Source organism: Lissotriton helveticus, chromosome 12, assembly GCF_964261635.1.
Source record: "Lissotriton helveticus chromosome 12, aLisHel1.1, whole genome shotgun sequence".
Lineage (NCBI taxonomy): Eukaryota > Metazoa > Chordata > Amphibia > Caudata > Salamandridae > Lissotriton > Lissotriton helveticus.
Window position 1 is genome coordinate 183,941,799 of NC_136073.1, and position 17,128 is coordinate 183,958,926.

The window sequence follows — 17,128 nt, forward strand, 5'->3', positions numbered from 1 at the left end:
ATTTAACATTTTGAAATAAAACGTTTCTGCATCACTTGTGTTAAACCCTGAGAAGTATGGGAATTTCTAGTAAAATGTTTTCGAACTACCTTTTGGTGGAGTTGCACAATGTTCCCATTGATTATAATTAAAAACATTTCTAGGCTGAGCAGATCTATGCAAATAGTGATGTGCAAAGTGGTTATAGCAGTACATTTCTTCATAATTCGATGAACCCTGCAACTAATCATGTTCTGTAAATTTTGCTGACATTACTAAATCTGACATCATATCATTAATACTTTCAAAGTCCCAATCATCAGAGAATGTGCTCAGTTTTACAAAGTCACTTAATGAAACCTTAAACTGGTGTGGATATTTCAAGAGCTCGACCGGGCCATAGATTTCGTAATCTGTTTTGTCCCAAGCTACCCCACCGGGTATTGGATTGGCTGTGACATTCACTGGTGATAGTTCTCTTTTCTCGATGTGAGATGACTTGTGTGGCTTTAGGACCAGTTTGATGTTCTGACTTGCTGTGTCCATTGTACTGTATTTTCCCTCAATGAATTTTCCCAAACAAAGAACCATGATGAGCCAAAGCAGGAGGAAAAGTACACCTAACACAATCCAAAATTCAATCCATGGAGAAATCAGATAGGTTTCTTTGAGTTGATGAAAGAGTTCTGTTACGTTGTCTTTAAAAGTTTTTGTTGTTGGCTGTTCTTCAGGCTCGCTTGGGTCCTCAGAAAAATCATCGAAATTGATGAAGTAGCCAGATGCAGTTCTGTCAATTGTTGGAATCGCTTCCGGATTTTTAATGTTGCAATTTGGGTTTCAAGAGGCACAAGTTCCATGGCATTGTTGCATAGTCCTTTTTTATTCACTGAAGGTTTATCAAATGTGATTAGTCTCTCAGTTTGAACCTCTTGTATTGTAGCAAGTTTTGGTGTTCTGCTACTTCTTGGGAGTCCACTGGGCCTACTACTTATTATTGGCCACATGATTGTGGTTTTACCAGGTCGATGGATACAACTCGGTTCTCCTTTTTACCAGCAAGGGGCGGTAGTACAACTGATCTTGTTCCGCTGACAGCTAAGACAGGTACTGCTTTTCTGTAAGAAGGCCCAAATTCCTTCTTTACCGCGATCTTCTCTCTGACCAGATCCCCAATCTTTGGAATCCAGACAGGCCTTGCTGGGACAGGTGGTTTATCTTCAGTGGCTGTTGGCTGCTGTTTTAACTTTATGTTGCTCAGGTCTTTTCTTGTTTCATTTAAGTCCTGTAAAATAGCCAAACGATCTTTGATATCAAAGCATTTTTCTTCTACCACTGAAGTCTGACTATCTAAGTCCTGAATATGCATTCTAGTCCCGAACAATAGTTCGTACGGACTGAAACCTTTTAGAGAATTTCTTGGCAGATTATTAAGACTACGTTGGACACTTGTTAAATGTTGGACCCACCCATCACCCGAACCTAATACCCTCGCCGTTATAAATTGCTTTATGTCTCTGTTTTTTCTTTCCACAATCCCATTTCACCTCAGGATGGAAGGGACAAGAGTACCTCAATGCAATGTCCATGCTGGTCATGACCTCCTTATAAGCTCGAGACCTAAAAGCAGGACCCTGGTCAGAATGTAGCATGCCAATTGCGTATGTGCCAATATAGACTCGCAAATCTTTTATAACAGTTCTGGCGTCAGCCGAGCGCTGGGGCCTACATTTTAAGTGAATCTAGTCTTAAATGATATACATTGTGACGCATTTTTCCTGTTTGATTTTGCGTATAGATCGCCTTATGCTTTCTAATAGGGGTCCTGGCAATAGTCCGGCCGGTTCGCCACTGCGATCTCTGTTGCAGTTTTGACAGCTCATTGCACATTTGTAGTTGTGCAGGCTCATCCCCGGCCACCAGTATTCTGATTGTAATTCTTTCAGAGATTCCTCGATCTTCTGGTGCCTTAGACCTAATCCCATATGTGCTTCTTGAATCAAGAAGATTCTCCTGTTCGTGTTTGGAATCACTCTATCCCCCACTCCAGGGATTCGAGCAAAAAGGAATGGAGTTTGCATCGATTATGTATGTATAATTGAGTGGATAGTTCACGGGTAGTGCTGCACAGTCGCCTTTTGAAGACGTTTTTACCACCAGCATGGTTTCCCCGTCTATGTATTTTTCTGAACGCTTTTTTGTGGCTACGGAAGCCTGTTTAGTTGCTTCCGTTGTGGCTGTGTCAGCCAATGAATTCCCTGCAACGTGAACGCCATCACGTTGATGACTCAGTGTATGTATCACGTGAGTCTTTTGTAGTTCTTTCTGTAAAAGAACTACTTGTTCCCAAAGCTTTTTATGCTTTATTGTGGCACCTGTGTCATCTTTGTAACCGTTTTGAACCCAGTTCTGCAAATCATTATTGTAGGATTTGACGCAGTAATGCGAATCGCACACTATTAGTGTCGGAAATTCGCGATCGGCATTTTCGAGCGCCATTTATAAAGATCTTATTTCAGCTCGCTGAGTTGAACAGTTTCTGAGTGATTCAGTTTTGGTAATTAATGGTCTGAATTTACCTAAGCGCCAGCGACCTTTAACAATCACGCACGCGGCGTTGTAGGAATTTTTCTCAACATTGTAGTGTTGTGCAAATCTGTCCATGTAGATTACACATGTGTACTGTTTGAGAGGCAGAATTTCGATTGGCAGAGGATATTCTTCTCCATATTCTAGATTTTCTAGTTTTTTCATTTCCGGGTCAAAATAGTATTTTACTCTTTCGGTAGCAAGAGAATTTTCCCATTGTATCCATTTTGGATCTAATGCCACGGAAGTCAAATTGCGTGGGCTTGTTAACGCCTCGAAGGCTGATTCTGCTGTTAAAACAGTTATCCTTCTGCCTTGGGCTTAGTCTCCTTCTCCTGCTACAGCTGTTTGAACCGCATTTACAATGTTTTCCGCAAGACTGAATGTTTTTTCAGCCTGTGTGTACAAGTGTGATTTGTAAGCTATTGGTACCGTTTCTCCCTCATTAGAGGTCAGGTACGTGAATCTGCATGTTCCTGGGATGACTCGGATTACAAGGTTGCGTGTGTTATCGCGAGTTTGCAATTTTGTTTTAGCTAACATGTCTGTTTGCAATGATCTCAAAATTTCTGTGTGTTTTTGAGTCCAATTGATTGGTTTGAAATCAGGTTTTATTAGTTCATAGAGAGGTTTAACCATCTCTGCATAGTTTAGAATGTAAGTTCTTCCGAAATTCAGGTAACCTAGTATTGATTGTAAGTTCTTCAGCGTTTTAGGTGCTTGTAGTACAGCGCATTTCTCTAAGAAATTGTCTGCTAGGCTTTTGCCTTCACTTAATAATTCATATCCCAAAAACAGGACAGTTAGATGGGCAATTCGTGACTTTTTAAAGTTGAATTTGTAATCCTCTGCTGCGATTCCAAGTATTATGGTGTTCACTCTTTTCAAGTGAGTATCCAAGTCGTCATCTGTTAGATAGATGTCATCGACATAAGATAATGCTTCATCATCATATATTTGTAGTAACTCTGTTACCCTCGCTGAGAATAATCCTGGGCTATTCTTGAATCCCTGTGGGAGTCGACAGAATTTTCCTGCGACCCCATTATTGAGAAAGCGATCAAATACCTGCTTTCAGGTGCTATGTTTTGACAAAAGAATCCATTAGAGATGTCTAATGTTGTTTTGTATTTTTTGCGCACAATGTTATTCATTAGTGCTGCACTGTGTGAGTTTTGTTCTGCAAATGTCTTGCAACATGAGTTAAGGTGTCTGTACTCCAAAACTAGACGATATGAATTGTCTGGTTTGGAGACAGGAAACAAAGGATTGTTCATTTGTGAGGTGCATGTTTCAATCCCCCCCTGGTATTCAAGTTGATCTAAGATCTCCCTGACTTGTTTTTTAGCTTCTTGCCTAATTGGGTACTGCCTTTGTGCAGTTGGTTGACATTTTAACTGGATTTTGTGAGGAGGAGAGTCCTCATCCCATCCTACATGATTTTTATATAATGCAGGAGCTTGGGCTACTGCCCATTTTCTTGCAAGTGTATATTTTTTATGAATTGGAATATGATTTGAGAAGGCAGGCATAATCATTTCTTCGCCATGAGGGCACTCCCTGACAAACTCTGGTGGCCAGTCTTTCTCAGCTAAAAGGATGTCATAGCCTTTGGAGAGGTTATCCCAAAATAGACCCCTTACTTTCCTAGTCTTATCTCCCTCTATACGTAATGTTATTTTGAATATTTTATGAGGTTTGCTAACTCTGGTATCTGCAATTTCCACCTGAATGTATTCATTCGTGTCCACTGTCTCCAGATGATTCATTAGGATCTTGCGAGCTATGGTCACTTCTGCTGCGCTGTCTAGCATTGTCTGGGCCCACTCTCCGTTTTTCAGTTGTGTCCTCAATATCCTCGGCATGTTTGATTATTTTAATGCTGGCTACCTTCTTTCTTGGAAATTGTAATTTTTTACTTTGAGCAGGTTCCTTGTCTTTGGACTTGACGTGCTCTTCCCTGTGTTCTGACCGTCCTCTTTTTTCCGATTTCTGCGAGGAAGTCTGAAAAGATCGAGAGGGACGTGTATCAGTATCTTGATATCTATCAGGTTTCTTTAAATTATCCCTATTTCTAAGGTTGTATCTTTTCTCAGAGGGCTCCCTCTGGGGAGACTTGTGTCCTTGGTCTTGAGATCTTTCTCTCCGCCGAGGAGACCTTCCTCTGGACTGGAATCTTTTTTCTTTGGGAGTGGATTGTTTATTTCCATCCCAGCTCTTTTTTGGAGTGTTTAGATTATTTTTAATAAATATTTTTTCAGGATTTTCAGTTAGTTGGGGTTTTACTGGTTTCCCACCTAAACTATCTCTTCCTAGTTCCTCATAGGATTTTTCTATGATTCTGGCAAGTTCAAGAGGTTGTTCTGCTATATCTGTTTCTTTCAATTTCTGGAGGTATGTTATGTCCTCCGTTGCCAATTGAACTAATTCTCTATATGCCTTTGTTAATTCTTTTATTTTAACTAAGAGTTCTTCGCTTGACATTTTTTCAATGTCTGGATGTGGTGTGTAGCTGGCTAGAACTGGCCACGTTGCTCCTGGTCTACCTAGTGGACCGAGCCTGGTGATGTGATTATTATGTTTTAGGGCGCCTTTAAACCAGAGCAGGTGCTCTTGGTATTTTAGTGGGATTTCCACCTCCTCGAAAGGGGTGTACTCTTCCGGAGGTTCCTCTATTTTGTAATAGTGGAATTCGTGTGTGACAGCGTTTGCTGCTGGAAAGTTTATCCATGAATAGAATACCTCTGTCTGCTGATATTCATGGGCCTCAATTACGAATACAACTATTCCACTTCTTGGTGTTAGTCCATTTTCTATAAGTTTAAGAGTTATAGTTTTTCTTATGTTGACCGGAATGATTATAATATTTGGGTCATTCTGTAGGAGACTCGTGTCATCCTCTAGGAGTCGAGCCGCTATTCTAGCCGCCTCCCTTTCTTCTTCACTCTCTGTCATTTTTCTGACAGAAAGGTTTTTTGTTGCAGATTAAGTTTCAAGGGAACAAAGATTAGGTGCACAATATTTTGGAACACTGTATCCTTCAACGTTGACTAAACCAAAAACTATACATAGAAATCTCTTCCTACTAAGTTCCGGCGGATTTTAACCTTTTACCCACTCCAGACGTCTTTTGGAGTATTTACGGGAAAAGGGTCTCTGTGAAAAAGCACAACTGAGTTACTCTAACGTCTTGCGTTAGATTTATCGCCTTACAAACGTTGGGCGCCATGTAGTGTAGTTCCTATATTCCCAATAGGCTCTGCGCATTGGAATAATATAAACAGTAGTGTAGACGTAGGACTGAGGTCGACTAGGTCTCTACTGACTATATTAGACTTAAGGCTTGCCAGCTAGCTCAGAGGTCACTAGAAACTTTCTCGAATAAACAAGGAGGAGTTTAACCTCCCTGGATAGACAAGAAGGGATTAGCTTCTGACAACCATAAAACATGACAACTTTGCTCCCCCAGAATAAGAGGGTATCTCTAGAGTCGTGTGAAAACAATAGACAGCTATTTCGCTCAGTCAAGTGTGCATACTTAGTTTCACCAGAGTGCAGAGAAAAGAGAGACGGGCGTTTTTAATAAAAGGTGTGATTTATTGAGCAGTCTTCTTTCTCGTACAAGAAAAATGAATTGCCACAATTGCAATACTCATAGTAAAGTAAAGTGCATACAGTAAAAGGAGGATTATAAAATAATACTGTAAAAGCATTGATATGGTTTCTTAGCCATATGATACTTTAAAATAGATAAAATATATACATACGTATATACATTGACTAACGTACTCAACTGGTGCTTCTAAATACGCCTACCCCGGTGTACCTGACCTAAGCCTAATACGTGGGAAGGAGTAAGTAAGTAGCAGTTTAAGTTAACTTGGTTTTGCCAAGATTCTGACTCAAGAATTCTCTCTAAAGTTTTAGTCAGCTCCGTACTTGGGTAATTAGAAAGCAGGAGGTCTTGTATCTCTCTCTCAGGACTCGATATCCCAGTAACCCGCGAAGGTATCTGGAAACACCGGAGCTGGATTTCTCGGCAGGAGAAAAGACAGCGTCTCTCTCAGTGCGTCGAAAGAGGAGGGGCAGCGTCCGTGGGCTCTCGCATCAGCTGGGCTCTCGGGCAAGTAGACAGATGCTCTGCTCCAAAACCACCACCGTGTGTTTGCTTAAGGCAACGTTGGTATATTTATACCTGAGAGGTGCCGGGTTTGACGTAAGGTTGGACATAAGACGTCAATAAAGATGTCACTAAGAACTGGCCGTTCTTACAGTGCTTTACAGGAGTTCTAGGACGAAATCAAAACAAAAGCAAGGGGGATTTCCCAGGTTGCGGGAGGTTTGGTTTGTTTAGAGAACTCGTTGTGCTTTCTAGGAGGCAGGGGAAGTAGCCTTGCTTAATGTGACAGCATGTGCTACGACTGAATATGGATATGATTACTATGCCGTTGTAGGGATATTATTGATTATAACCGGACAAGGGCATAAAATAGAAATATCGATTTAGGTTCCTAGATAAAAACACAATAACTGGAGAAGAACCAAGCAGAAAAAGGCAAAACAGATGGCAGAAAAATGAGCAAGCAGAAAAGGCACAACAGAGGGCAGAAAAATTAGCAGAAAGGCAAAACAGAGCAGAAGATGACAAAACACAGGGCAGAAAAACAAGCAGAAAAAGGCAAAACAGGGGGCAGAAAAAAAGAGCAGAAAAAGGCAAAACGGAGTTTAAAGTCCTCTGTCCAGCTGAAGGCAGTCCGCCCTCGGTCGAAATTAGATGTGGCGTCAACAGCCTGTGTTCTGCCGTCGCGGCACTCTTCTTGGCTCGCTAACATCACTCAGTTGCCATTGGGCTGAAGGGTTTATGCAGAGCCTATTTAGATGTTTCCGTTGTGCTGGCAGTGTCCTTGCAGAGTGAGGCCATGGTGGTGTGGAGACAGGTAAGTACTACTTATCATTATCTCACTTCACACATATATGTTGTGAATATGTCAAAATGTAGCATTGCACACCAACATCATACACACAATATTGAATGTACACCCACAGCACAACATCCACAACATTCACCACCACCAAATAATTTTTTATTTAGTGTCAATACAGGTGTTTACATTTTTTCCCGATAAGTTGTAAGATTTACACTCATGCATGACACATAAAAAACTGCACATGAGAGCATGGTTAAAATACACAGGGCAAAAGGAAATGTTAACAGTTGATTCATAGCGAGAGAAGTGGCACAGACGCCTACCTTATATTTCAGTGGCAACGGGGTTGCTTAGCATTGTGGTCATTATTTACAACAAGGGGTGGTGATGGACAGAGTCTCTGAATTAAGCAGAGTACTCTCACCCAGTCAAGAGATCAGGGCTAGATCCAACACCGTTTTTTAGCTCATTGCACCATCCCAGTTTCAGAACCTGGCTGCATGCAAATTCCCAGTGTAAGAATTGGCTTTTGTAGTTTGGTTTGCCCTGTTCCCATCATGCACTAGGACAGGAACAGACTAATTTGCATACAGCCAGGTTCTGAAACTGGGATGGTGCAGTGAGCTAAAAAACGGTGTTGGATCTAGCCCTGATCTCTTGACTGGGTGAGAGTATTCTGCTTAATTCAGAGACTCTGTCCCTCACCACCCCTTGTTGTAAATATAGCATTGTGGTCAAGCACCTGCAGCACTGGACATTGGGGTTAAAGAAGGAAATGGAAGTAGAGAACCAAAAAACGATACATTGTGACCCCTTTTTCTTTGAATAAGCCAACTCAAGTTTTGGACTCTCTCAGACATTTGTTTTTGCCTATGACACTGTCGACACTGGATTGTGTTGCAGATGGCGGGACTCCCTCCATAGACCCGCCAACATCTAAATACAGAGAGCGAACCGCCAAGTTGGTTAGGTGGGGAAACCGTCACAAAAGTAATGGTGAGACCAGATCCACCAACCTTTAAATCAGGCTCTAAGTCAGAACCTAGAAATCATCATTGAAACCTCATCCAGAGGCTCCCAGATGATGCAATTTCCTCCGTGGACACTGCCTGCAGCCTTGCCATGCTGAACTTCTACCTTCTCAGAGACTTTTTTCTGGAATTTCTTCCAAATCTGAATGAAAGCGCTGACCGGGCCCAATCCACTTCTCGTATCAGATTCGGTCGGCCATATTTTTCAACTTTGACTTGATCTTGACAACTATATGTCTGTGGTTGGCAGGTTGATCTTTTAATGCTAGTTTTTACTGTAATCTTTAACATTTCATAAATACTGCTCTACTGACTGCATTTTAGTAATTTTGGTGTTATTATTCCTTTTTACTATTTAATCTACTTTTCTAAATTGGTGTGGGATTTTCTTGTGCTGTGTTTTCACTTTAATACTGTTTGTGTACTGCATAAATACCTTACACATTTGAAGTGTGTAAATTAATGAAACATAAAAACTGAGAAACAACATTGGAGGGAACAAAATCATTGAAAACCAATTTAAAGAAATCCAATTTTAAGGAAATACAAACAATTCAAACATTATGGGAAACATTTCAAAAGAAAAACAATTGTAAGGAAAAATCTAAAATTGCATTAAACTTGGGTGGAGTTTAGCACTACTGTGGGGTTTTTGGGTCCAGGGATGTGTAATGTCAAGGGTGATGAGGTATTTATAGTGGTCAGGGAAAATTGGAGTTCGGGCACAGAAAGGTATTTTTAGATTTTAGAGATGGGTGGAAGTCAAGGGTGGTAAGGGGTTCTTATGGGGAACGGATGAGTGGTGTTGAAGGTGTGTGATATATTTTTAGGTTTTAGGGCTGGGTGAAGTGTAAGGGTGTTGAGAGGTTTTAGGGTTCATGATGGATAGGCACCGTTTAGGGCTTGTGATTAAGCATGGGCGGATTTTGCGGATTCGCAATCCGCGAATTTGCGTATTTGCGGATTGCGAAAATCCGCAAAATCCGCGAATTCTTGCGGATTTGTGTATTTTTTTTGGGGTGTGTGTTCGCATGGGTTTCTGCTAGTTCGCGAGGGTTTTGTACAATTTCGCAAATTGCGAACTTACTTGTCGGGTCGCCAGTTTTGCGAACTTGTTGTTTCTACGTGCCCAGCCTGTTTGCAAGGCTTTCTTCATCACTGCCACCCTCTGTCACCACTGGCACTCTCTTTGGTCACCCATGCCATCCTCTGGCTCACCCATGTCACCCTCTGTGTCATCACAGCACCCTCTGGTTCACCAGTGTACATTATTGGGGCAAAGCAAAGCACTGCCATCCTCTGTCAACACTGGCACTCTGGTTCACCCATGCCACCCTCTGGCTGGCACACCCATGCCACCCTCGGTGTCATCACAGCACCCTCTGATTGACCAGTGAGTGTACATTATTGTGGCAAAGCCAAGCACACCTGCTAAGTGCTTTAAGTTTTGCAAACAACAACACCTGCCCTGCCCTTCCCCAACTGACATTAATGAAGGCTGGCACCTGCTTGTCTGCTCCCTTTCCTTTTTGTTGCAATAACAGGATGCAATGGCATACTTGTAACTATTCTGTGACTGTCAGAGCAGGGTCACACAATAGTTGCAAGTAGGCAACCGGATTCTGGAGGGCCCCTTCAGGAAGCACTACAGGTAAATGGTTACAAATGATGAGCTCGAACTTTTGCACCTGCTCGTTGGTTTTGCTTTTGCAAAACTCGTTTTTCGGTAATTTCGCCCTATTCGCGAGGCGCGGCGTCGTGCAAAATCGACCGTGGAAGCCGCGAACTCGTGCGAGTTACCCCAAGGTTGAGTATGGGCGACGCCATTTTGTTTGCGTGACGTATTTCCGTTTCCGCCCGCTATGTGTAATCTCGCGCAATGAGCGCCTTGCGAATGCAAGTTCGCACGAGTTCGCGAGAGAAATCGCGTGCGAACTTACTTACACGCACGTGTTCGGACCGCCATCTTGTTTTTCATTCATTCCTATGTGTCTGGGTATGGTGTTTCTATCCTCTGTATATCTCTGCCATCCTTGGCTTGTTTTGATATTTTTTTGATCTATTTAACTTTTTTTCTATCCCTCTATTTTTCTAGGTCTATATTTTTGTGTTTTAGGCTACTTTTGTTTACTTTTCAACTACTTTTTTAAATTTTTATTTCCTTCTTCCCTACTCTTATTCTTTTTCATTTTGTCTCCTTACTGCTAACACCTGCCCAGAACATGGTGAAGACAGCTGTCAAGCTGCCCAAGACGGGCACCGCAGCCCGTGCCCGGCTCCCGTGTGGCCGCTTGAGGGCGGAAATGGTGGTGCCCCGGGAGATCTTCAGCCCTGAGGAGGTGGGCTCACTCGTTTTTTATGTGCAGCGCCGTCTCCCCAGGACCATCGCGGCAGGCGGCAGGATCGCTGCTGGTTATAATGTTAAATGTTAAATGTTAAAAGAGCTTGTATAACGCGCAGCTGCCACAGCCAAGGGGCGTCCCGGCGCTTACTGACAGAGGAATGGGCGGGAAATGGGATCAGAAGGAAAGGGGAGGGAGAAGAATTTAGCAGAAGAGGTGAGTTTTTATGGCTTTCCTAAAGGACTGCAGGTCCTGTATCTCTCTGATAGGGTCAGGGAGATTGTTCCAGAGTTTAGCGGCCAAGTATTTGAAGGAGCGGCCGCCCATCCTGGATAGTTTGATACGAGGTACTATTGCCAGATTTTGACCTTCTGAGCGTAGAGTACGTCGAGGGACGTAATTGGACAGAAGGGGGCTGAGCATGGGTGGGGAAGCCATTTTCAGAATTTTAAAAGCTAGGCAGAGAGTTTTGAACTGAATTCGTTTCTCCATTGGGAGCCAGTGGAGTTTGGTGAGAGTACTGGTTACAGACGCATAGCGGGGGATGCCTACCAGCGCCCTGGTCAGCGTAGGAAACGAGCGACAGTCCGTGTCTTCTAGCCACCTCCGCCAGGGGCTGAACGTACACATTGAACAGGGTGGGGCTAAGTGCAGAGCCCTGGGGTACACCCTGTTCAATGGGACACTCCCTGGAGAGGTGTGGGGGGGTGGAGACTCGGAAGGACCGGCCCGAAAGGAAGTTTCTGAACCATTCGAGTGCTAGCCCTGTTATCCCGGCCTCTTTTAGCCTGAGCAACAAAACTTCGTGTGACACTGTGTCGAAAGCAGCACTGAGATCGAGGAGGATCAGTGCTGCCGTTCCACCAGAGTCTAGAATGGTGCGGAGATGTTCAGTCACACTTAGTAGAGCTGTCTCAGTGCTATGGCCAGCCCGGAAGCCATGTTGGGACCAGTCTAAGATGTTATTAGATGTCAGGATGTTGTTAACATGCGCTTCTGCTACCTTGGCTGGCCAAGGGAGGAGGGATATTGGCCTAAAGTTTTCTGGTTTATTGGGATCAAGTGTGGGCTTTTTGATAATAGGTGATATCCGGGCCTGTTTCCACTTGGAGGGGATTATACCAGTGGAAAAGAATTTGTTAATGATCCCCCGCAAAGGGCCTAGAACGATTTCATCTGCTTCTCTAAAGGTATCAGGTTTGAGAGGGTCTGTTGGTGAGCCGGACTTGATTTTATTACATATTTTAGAAAAGTCTTCTTGGCTGAGAGGCGGAATGTGAGCGAGGCTGGGTTTATTGGGATCGTCAGAGGGGGTGAGTTCTGGAATAGGGGGAAAAGTGCTGTAGATTTTCCGAATTTTTTCTAAGAAGTAGGAGGCCAGATTCTCGCATAGCGTAGGTGAGGGATTCGGGTTAGCCCTTGTTTTTTTGGAGCTCAGTTCTTTAAGAATTTTGAAGATGGTTTTTGATGCGTTATTGCTGTTTTTAATCTCCGAGGCGTAGTAGGTTGCCCTGGTCTTGCATATGCTCCGGTGGTAGATTTTTTGGGCTTTTGTATATAGGACCTTGAGGGCAGGCTCATAGTCCTTTCACCAGCATCTTTCAGCTTTTTTGCATTCTTTTTTTAGTGCTGCCAGTTGTTTGTTATACCAGGGACTGGATTCATGAGTATGTGCTTTGATCCATTTAGTGGGGATCAGAGTATCCAGGGCTTGGCTGATCCAATTGCAGAATTGGTCGTATCCATGGTCAGGGTTTTCGCTGAATTGGGGAGGGCACATAGTGAGGAGACCGTGGAAGTCCTCCAGGCGGAGCTTCCTCCAGGGTCTTTTCTGGATCTTTTGGGAGGGTACATTAAGCAAGAGGTTTTTACAGGGAATTGACATGGATACTAGATAATGGTCAGTCCAGGTCATGGGGATAGGCATTTCGACCATTGCATTGGTGATGTTCGAGAAGATAGGGTCTAGGAGGTGACCACCTGTGTGCGTGGGGCCCTTTATGAGTTGGTCTAATTGTAGCGTGCCTAAGTCCGCTAATAGAGTGTTAATTTTAGAGTCTCCAGTTTGATCACCAACAGCCAGGAGCGACGGAAGCGGTGGGGGCAGGTGTGCCGGGCCCTTTTTAACATCACGGGGGTCCAGCGCACCTACAATCAAGTGACCCACCGCTGGACCGATATCCTGGACCGAGAGCGCGACCTGCTAGACGTGCTGGGAGTGGAGGTTCCCGGGCTTGGAGAGTAGTAGTAGCAATTTTTTCATCACTCACTACTCTGTTTTTTCTCCTGCTCTGTGTGACTGTGTTATATTGCAAATGTTTGCTTTAACTTTTTTACAAAGAGCAATAATGCTGCTGATTACATTGATAACAGAGGTAAATTAATATTTCAAAATCTTCTGTGCATTTCAGGTGCACTGTTCTCCTTCTCTGTTGCGGTGCCACTGCTTATTTGTTTTCTATTTTGTGTTCATTTAATTAGGCTGAGTAATGTATGAGTGTATTTTACAGAACTGCGTAATGCTAGACACAAAGGGGCAGATTTACAAGCCCCTTGTGCCACGTTTACGCTGCCTTACCTGACGCACAGCGACGTAAACGTGGCGCATCCCTGCGAGTCATGTACAACGTGATGCATCTAAGGAGATGCGCCACGTTAAGGCCTGGGCCTGCGTCACAATGGGTGCGTTCCCACGCAAGGGGGGGTGGGGGGTGGGGGGTGGCGGTCAGGCAGCTGTGCGCCTCGCAAAAGTGCCTGCGTGAAATCTACAAGATTTAACGCAGGCACTTCCGCGACGCTGCTACGTCAATTCTTTATGCCTGCTTGCTTGAAGCAGGCGTAAGGACTGATGCGGTATGTTGAGTATTGGGCAGCCCTGAGCATTGCTATAGTTGCATCGCGCCTGCGACACGACTCTAGAGATGCGCCTCTCTTTCGTCACGAGATGCGTCACGCATCTGCCTACCCTTGCGCCAGGGTTTGCCGCATTGTAATTGCGGCGCATCTGCCGTGACGCAAGGTTAGTTTTGCGTTACGCATTTGTTCTGGTGCACATCTGGAGGTGTCCAGCTCAGAACTCGTAAGTATGCCCCTAAGTGTCAGATTAGCAATTACCTGCGCATCCCTGCAAAGTGTGCGGCACGCCAGCACCACCCATGGTGCGCCGTATTTACAATGCGGCACACCATGGTCCCAAAACGTCACCGAAGCGTTACGCATCGGTGCCGTAAAGGTGGCTCATTGATGGCGTTGCGTTGCAACGATGGCGCAGCTCCAGCAATGCTGCGTCAAGCAGTAAGTCTGCTTCATGCAGGCGCAGGGTTTCAGTGATGCATCATTGTCCTAAATGACTGATTGAAATTTTATATATTCCCCATAGCCACTTTTAGCATGCGTTCCTGCGCAGGAACGCCCTCCCTTGCGCTGGAACGCTCCCTAATGGCGCAGGGCTTTAGAATGGGATGCATCTCCCATATGCGTCACGTTGTTAATATACGCCACACCATGGCGCCTCGCTTGTTGTGGCGCTGCGTCACAAAAGTGACGCAAGAACGGAGCAAAAGAGCTGCAAGGGGCTTGTAAATCTGCCCCTAGAGTAGAGGCTCAGGTGCAGTCCTTCCTTTGTAGCCCTCATTTTGGATGAAATGGTTGGTTCTTGTTCTTTCTAAATGTTTGATTTGGTTGACAAGGACATCGACAAGCAGCAATCATCAATGTTTTCTGTTCTTTCTTTCATGTTGTACGTCAGGTCCGCCCAGGGGCAAGCGGACAGAAAAAGCGGATGCAGTGGCTCCAAAGGAGGAGGATGCAGGCCAGGACGGCGAGTGCTTCTTTGCTGGCCCCAGTAAGTTTTCATTTAAATATAGAGGACCTATTGTTGTCCAAGCGTTCCTAATTTAATTTTTTCGAAATAGTGTTTAGATAGGAGCAAAATCAATAATACTACTGTTGCAGGGACAATTCTCCACAAACCGAACTATGGACACCAAAGACCAGAGTAATAATATTTCAGAGTGGCGTGTTTGGCACACTGTATAAACCTGGTAGTGTCAGCAGCACGGAATCCTCCTTGCAAAAATTGCAAAACCTTTCGCTCAGTCACTCTAGTCTGGAGGACCAAAAACCACAGAGTCTATTCAAGTTTAAAAGCTTTATTAAAAGTTTAAGTAAACACATATATTAAAATAAAGTTAGTTGGAAATGGAAAAGTGCTTGGTGCTGAGTTGATGAGTAATGGAACACATTTCTTGTGGTCGAGCCGAGCTTTCACCTGGTTTGAAGTTGATGTTGCTCTTGTCCTTAGAAGTCCAGTTTCTGTCTGTTCAGAGAAAAATGATGTGTGTTAAAATTAATCAAGCATTCATCAATTATGACAAAAAAATGCAGCAAGACAACAACCTTCCCTGGAAGGATGGACATTTTTACTTTAGACTAGAGTAGACAGTCAATTAATTTTTCTGTTGTTTTCACATTTCTTCATTCATAGACCAAATACTAGTGAGTGGTGTAATCTAACATTCTTAAATCTACTTTGTAGGTGGAACATCTGGTGGCGGGGCCAGCTCGGATGTGGTGGTGATCATTGACTCTGAGTCCGAGGACAGCTATGGGGAGAATGCGGCGCAAGAGGAGTCGGACCAAGAAGTACAGACTGTGAGGAAGGAGACAGTGGCGGTGGCGAGTACAGGTAAGCTGGATAATGGTACTATCTGACTCTTAGATAGGATATGATGTGTATCCAGTGGTGGCCCAGTGACAAATTACAATATGGTAATTACAGCAGGCTGGGACCGACAGACAGATAGATGCAGAGACAGAGAGAGAGGAAGACAGAAGGAGAGAGAGAGAGAGGTAGGGAGCCAGAGGGAGGGTGAGGGAGGGAGACAGAGAGAGAGAGAGAGAGAGAGGGAAACAGACATATCGCCTGGGCCTGGTGCAGATGATACGGTTGCTGGTGTGGTTAACGGTTCAGAGGAAAAGTCACTCACTTCTGCCAGATCTCTTTCATATGAAAGAGCACCAAACCAAGGATACAAGTGAGTTGTGGGAAGGGAAATGGTGATTCAAGCGCCCCCCCTTGCCCCTCCCTGCGGACGCCCATGATACTGGCCTGAATAGTTTTGTACTGCGCTGGCTAGTTGCTAGTTGTACTGTGACACAACTTCCTGCTGAATCTTTTTGTGTTAATCATATACTTAAAGAACATTGGTTACAGATTATGTCTTTCTTTCTTCATATAGTTGCTAATACTAAAACCTCAACACCGAGCAGGAGTATGAAGGCTGTACTGGCCCGGCAACGGAGGCTGGATGCCACTGTTGCCCAATATCGGCGGCTGGTGGAACTGGAGGGGGACGACACGCACTCCAGTGCATCAATGTAACATCTGCATCCTCCTCCGTGACCCCACGTTCTGCCGGTAAGCGCAGTGCTCCAGCGAACCGGAGCCGTGCTGGAAGACGCCACCGCCGAGCAGCAAAGGCTGCACCTCACAGTACTGTTAAGGCTCGCTTGCGCCGTGCACTCCGCAGAGTGTCCGACCTAGAGGCGGAGGTCCAGAAATGGAACGAGTATCAGAATGTGGTGGAGGGCCTCCGCTGAGATCACGCCACCCTCCAGGAGAAGTACGATGCCCTGGCCCTAAGGCATGATGCCCTGGAGGCCAAACTCAACACCTTGCATCCCTAGAGTGTCCCTTGCCCCTTTTTTAGAGACTTTTGGGGGGTGGGAATTGGGAGTTGGGTTTTTTGGGGACTTTTGAAGGACTATTTATTTGTTGGGGTTAGGGAGGGTCTTGCGGGAGATTATTTTGTTAGGGATATAAATATACTTTTTCAAACTTTATCTGAGCATACCTGTTTTTTTACTACTTTTGAGCTTGGTGGGTGGTGGTTTTGCAGTAAGTTCATTTAACTGAACACTGTCATCGTGTTGGTTCACGTGCAATAGGCCAAATGTTTTCCAAAGTAAATGCCTGTCACAGAGTTTGTTAATTCAAGAGCCCTAGGACTTTACTACTAGTACCACTGTCACTCTCTCGCCTCTCTGAATACTCCATTATACTACCTCCCATCCAAACGCTTATCTTACCTGTAATTTGTGTTTGAGGGCTGGCTCCACCTGGAATTCACAGAGTCCTAAAGCGTTCTGCAGCAGGGCCACAACTGGAGTTTCCCGGCGTGGATTTTCTGCAAAACAAAAGCAATCAACATTAGAAATGTGGCAGTGGTGCTCACACACCACAAAAACCTAGAAGCCCCAC